Raw genomic sequence first — 5,862 nt, forward strand, 5'->3', positions numbered from 1 at the left:
TCCTTTTTTTTTTTTTTTTTTTTTTTTTTTGCCTTTTTGGTACCGGGGATTGAACTTGGGTCCTTGCGCTTGCAAGGCAGAGAGCAGAAACACTGAGCTAAATCCTTGGCCCCTACATTTCTTTTTCTATTCTACAGTCCAATTCAGAATCCCACTCTGCAGTTAGCTAACATGTCTCTTAGTCCTCTCTGATACATTATAGTTTCCCAGTCTTTCTTGACTTCGAAACTTCTGTGTTATACTGCTACTATCTACCAGCCTATTTGTAGAGCTTGCCTTGGTTCCGTTTGTCTCATGTTTGCTCCATGACTGGAGTGAGTTTTGCATAATTTGGGGGAAAGGTAGCACAGAAGTGATGTACACTTCTTAGGGCACTGTACCCCATAGACTGATTAAGGTATCCAACACATTGCTGTACATTTACTATGTTGGAATAAATACTTTGAGATACAAGTACCCTGTATTTTACTCACCAATCTTAGTCTCCATTACTAAGCTTGTCTGAAACCTTTATTACTGTAGTGTTAGAGTGGTCATTCTGTGTTTAGCACCATTCTACTATTACTGTTTGAAACTCTTCTGTATGAAAGTATCATCTCTTGTCCCGTCATTGTGTATTTGTTCAGTTAGTTATTTACAGCAATATAGATATTTATTCTTATCTGTAGGACAGGAGCAGGTCAATTTTTAAAGCTTTGCATTTTATAACTAAATTGAAAGGAAGGCATAGAAATATCCAACATATTTCCTCCTCCTACCACAGATTACCTTTCCACTTATTAGCACCCCCCACCAGAGTGCTACATTTGTTACAAGTGATGTGTCTACATTGAAACATCAATACGTCTAAAGTAAATAGTTCCACTGAAGTTCATTATTTATGTTGTGCATTCTGAATTTGGACAAATGTATAATAATATACATCCACTGTCATATACAAAGTAGTTTTACTCCTCTAAAGTATCATGCACAGTTTTACTGCTCTAAAACTTCTGTTCTACATATCGATTCCCTTCCTTCCTGAAATCCATAGTGACTACTGATCTTTTTATAGTCTCCGTAATTTTACTTTTTCCAGAATATTTATATAACTGGAATTGTACATTGTGCTGCCTTTCCAGATTGGCGTCTTTCATTCAGTAATATGCATATAAATTTCCTATATGTCGTTTTATGTCTTGAAAACTCATTTTTATAGTATTGACAAATAAAATATTGCATTGTCTGCATACACCATAGTTAATTATCCAGGAAGGTCACCTTGGTTGCCTTCAACATCTCATAATTAGAAATAAATCTATAAACACCTGTGGCCAAGGTTTTTGTGTGGACATTAGTTTTACAATACTCTGGGTAAATACCAACACATACAATTACTGGATAATATGGTAAGAATGTGCTTAGTCCCATAAGAAGTTGCCAGACTATCTTCCTCAATGGCTGTACCACTTTGTGTTCCCACCAGCAAATGTACAAGGGCTCCTATTGCTCCGCATCTTTGCTGTTATTTGGGTTGTTGGTGTTCTAGATTTTAGACATTTTAAATGTCTACAGTCTTATATTATTGTTCTTTTAATGTGCATTTGTCTGATGACAAGTTATGTGGAACATCTCTCTGTTAATTTGCAATCAATATCTTTTTGGTTGAGGTGTCTGTTAAGGTCTGCAGCACATTTTTAATCAAGTTGCTGGTTTTCTTGTTGTTGGGTCTCAAGAGTTCTTTGCAGTTTTTGTGTTGTCATCTTTATCAGATACATATCTTATAAAGAATTCTCTCCCAAGAAAGGAGCTAAAGGTGTAGGGAAGGTGGGACGGGTAGGGGAAGGGTAAAAAGGGAAAAGAAAAAAATGTGAGATAATGAAGAGATGGAAATAAAGTGGTTTTAGATGGGGAGGAGCGGAGGTGGTGAAGGAAGGGCAGGGACAAGGGGAGAAAATGAGAACCAAGACCTGTCATGTAGAGGTACAAGATCCCAACAATGAATGTAACTGTACTGTATCCCTAAAATGTACCAATAAACTCAATTAAAGCTGAAAAAAAAAGAATTGATGACCCTTATCTATCATTTCTATTTTTATTTATTTATATCAACAGAGAACCATGAATATTTATTTCATTCTTTGGGTTAATTTAAATTAAATTTACCTAATTTTTGTTTTATTTATGCCAGAGTTAAAGGAGTCTTAACAAGGATGATCCTGTGCAATGCTTACATCAAAAGTCTGTAACCCAGTATAGTCCTGGTAATTTAATGACATTCTTTAAAAAGTTCTTCACAGAGCTCTTTCTTAAATAATGTGTATATGCAGTCTATCCATACTTGTCTCAAATGTTCAAGAAGTGTTTGTCAAGTGAATTAATAATTGATTATCACTGAGCACTTATTAATAGTCACTGCATAATAAGTGACTATGTCAAGTAAAGACTATGGTCCTGCCAATAAATATCATGCAGCTTACATTTAACAGGTTTTTGTGTGTGTGTTTGTGTGTGTATGTGTGGTACTGGGGATCAAACTCAGGACCTTGCACTTGTGAAGCAAGTGGCAGAACCACTGAGCTAAATCCCTAGCCCCTTAACAGGCTTTTAATCTATTACAAATATATGTGATTGAAGAACACAAAGTTACTCTTTAGGGCATAATTATTAACATCATTGTATCATTATTTCAAGATTTTCATCTTGAGCTCTTGGTTAAGGTAATGTTTGTAAGTTTCTCCGTTGTAAAATGGCTATATAGAGAAAAATACTTTGATAGTACACACATATCCTGTCCCTTCTTAAATTTTTATCCATAATTTTACCCACTAAGTAATTCTTCCAGATTTTCATTTAGTTGATTACAAGATCAATAGAGTTTCAAAAACTTTGATTGGATAATAGTACAGTTAAAAATTTCTACAAGAAAAATAAACTACCCTGACAGAACATAAGAGATATATGTAAAAATATATAATTTCAATTAAGCTCAAGAATTCTCTCTGTTCCTTGGGTGTTTTAGTGAAAAACAAATAACTGGCTTTTGCTTAAATTTATCCTGATAATGGATAAGTTGAACATTACAAGTTGAATAGCCAAAATGTAAGTGTATATGCTTTGTCAGCATTGCAAAGATAAATTTCAGTATCTATTATAACATCTTTTCATGGTGTAAAACATTTCTTCTCCACCAATGCCCTTCTGCTGTGAATAATTAAAATATTCTTTAATACAATTAAAAAATCTTGAGTTCTCATTTAGCCCAAAAGTACTAGGAGAAAAGAAAAAATGGAAAAGTTATTCCACTAAAAATTTCCAGGATTAGGGCACAACATATATTTTAAGCTTCTTGGAAACTCTAGAAAATAAGAAGTCAATATTACAAATATATGTCAAACATGAGATGTTGATTAAAATCAAAATTTGGGGAGGAAAATTAATGTCAACTATTAATTTTATTTTTAAAAGAGACTATACACTTCATTTTTTTTATCACCTCACAGAAAGAACAGAGAACTTCCATCAGGAGACCAAAGTTCACATACACCATTTTTTCACGGATTAAGATGTGCAAACTCTGAAAACTGCACACCATGCACTATGGTAGACAAATAGTTTTTTTATGAATCCATATGGAGTAGAGGTGAGAATGTAGTTCTTATGGGTTCACAAGACAATTATATTTAAAGCTAACTTTAAGAGTTAATAATTAACAGAGAAATTAGTGAAATTAAGTGGAAAGTGCATAAAATGTGTACATAAAAATATAAAAACTGAGGTCAAGGTTATTCTTCATGTTCAGAATAGCCTCCGAGGATGGCCAATAAGTCTAAAATATTTCCTTGATTTTTGTCCAACTCTAAGTAGTCCAAGATATTTTTAGTGAATGAAAAGACATCTGAACAACTCAGAAACTAAAATATTTTGCAAAGAACATCAACAGTGAGGTTGGCTGCCTGATTTTTCCATGAAGTAGGCCGTCACTAGGTCTCTCTGCATCTATTCTTAGGTCACACTTATAAAGTTGAAATTATGATCATATTAAATGGTCAAAAATGGAAAACCTTCACATTAAAATCAGGAACAAGACAAGGATACCCACTATCACCACTCCTTCAATATAGTTATTCTTCATGTTCAGAATAGCCTCCGAGGATGGCCAATAAGTCTAAAATATTTCCTTGATTTTTGTCCAACTCTAAGTAGTCCAAGATATTTTTAGTGAATGAAAAGACATCTGAACAACTCAGAAACTAAAATATTTTGCAAAGAACATCAACAGTGAGGTTGGCTGCCTGATTTTTCCATGAAGTAGGCCGTCACTAGGTCTCTCTGCATCTATTCTTAGGTCACACTTATAAAGTTGAAATTATGATCATATTAAATGGTCAAAAATGGAAAACCTTCACATTAAAATCAGGAACAAGACAAGGATACCCACTATCACCACTCCTCTTCAATATAGTCCTGGAAACATTAGCCACAGCAATTAGACAAGAGAAAGAAATTAAATCAATAAAGATAGGAAAGGAAGAAGTTAAACTGTCATTATTTGCTGATAATATGATACTCTACACTGAAGACCCAAAAAACTCCACCAAAAGACTTCTAGACTTAATTGACAGATTCAGTAGAGTATCTGGATACAAGCTGAATACCCAAAAATCAATACCCTTCTTATATACAAATAACAGACTCACTGAGAGAAATAAAGGAAAAAATTCCTTTTACAAGAGCATCCAAAAAAATGAAGTATCTAGGAATCAATCTAGCAAAAGATCTCTACACTGAAAACTGTAGCACTCTGAAAAAAGAAATTGAAGAGGATATTACAAAATTGAAAGATATCCCCTGCTCCTGGTTAGGAAGAATCAACATAGTTAAAATGGCCATACTACCAAAATTTCTATATACATTCAATGCAATGCCAATTGAAATTCCAACACTATATTTCACAGAACTAGAAAAAAGAATCCAAAAATTCATTTGGAACCATAAGAGACCTAGAATAGCAAAAGCCATCTTAGGCAACAGACACATGGCACCGGTTATAACAATTCCCAATTTGAAATTATCCTAGAAAGCCACTGTGATAAAAACAGCATGGTACTGGCAAAGAAACAGGCCTGAGGATCAGTGGAACAGATTGGAAGGCACAAAAACAAATCCAGATGTACTCAGCTACATCATCTTTGACAAAGGAGCTGACCATCCTCAGTGGAGGAAAGATAGCCTCTTTAATAAATAGTACTGGAAAAACTGGATCTCAACCTGCCAAAGATTAAAACTAGACCCTTATCTTTCACCATGCACCAAATTAAAATCCAAGTGGATTAAAGATCTAAATATTAAAACAGAAACATTAAACTTGCTGGAAGGTAAGTTAGGCAGAACTCTGGAAGACATTGGCATAGGAAAAAACTTTATGAACAAATCCTCAGTAGCACAGGAACTAGCACAAAGAATCAACAACTGGGATCTCATCTTATTAAAAAGCTTGTGTACTGCAAAAGAAACCATGAGCAGAACTAAGAGACAACCTACAATGTGGGAAAAAATTTTTACCAGCTGCTCCTCAAAGGGCTATTATCTAGAAAATATAAAGAACTCAAAACAATCAGACCCCCCAAATATAAAGACCCGATTCAAAAATGGGCATCCAAAATGAACAGACATTTCTCAGACAAAGAAGTAAAAGCAGCAAGTAAATACATGAAAAAATGTTCCACATCACTGATCATTCAAGAGATGCAGATGAAAACAACACTGAGATTTCACCTCACCCCACAAAGAATGGATGCTATCAAGAAATCAATCAATAACCAATATTGGTGGGATTGTCGGGAGAAAGGAACCCTTCTCAATTGTTGGTGGGAGTGCAGA

Source organism: Fukomys damarensis, unplaced genomic scaffold (genome assembly GCF_012274545.1).
Source record: "Fukomys damarensis isolate Sample0158 unplaced genomic scaffold, DMR_v1.0_HiC HiC_scaffold_16, whole genome shotgun sequence".
NCBI classification, from domain to species: Eukaryota; Metazoa; Chordata; class Mammalia; order Rodentia; family Bathyergidae; genus Fukomys; species Fukomys damarensis.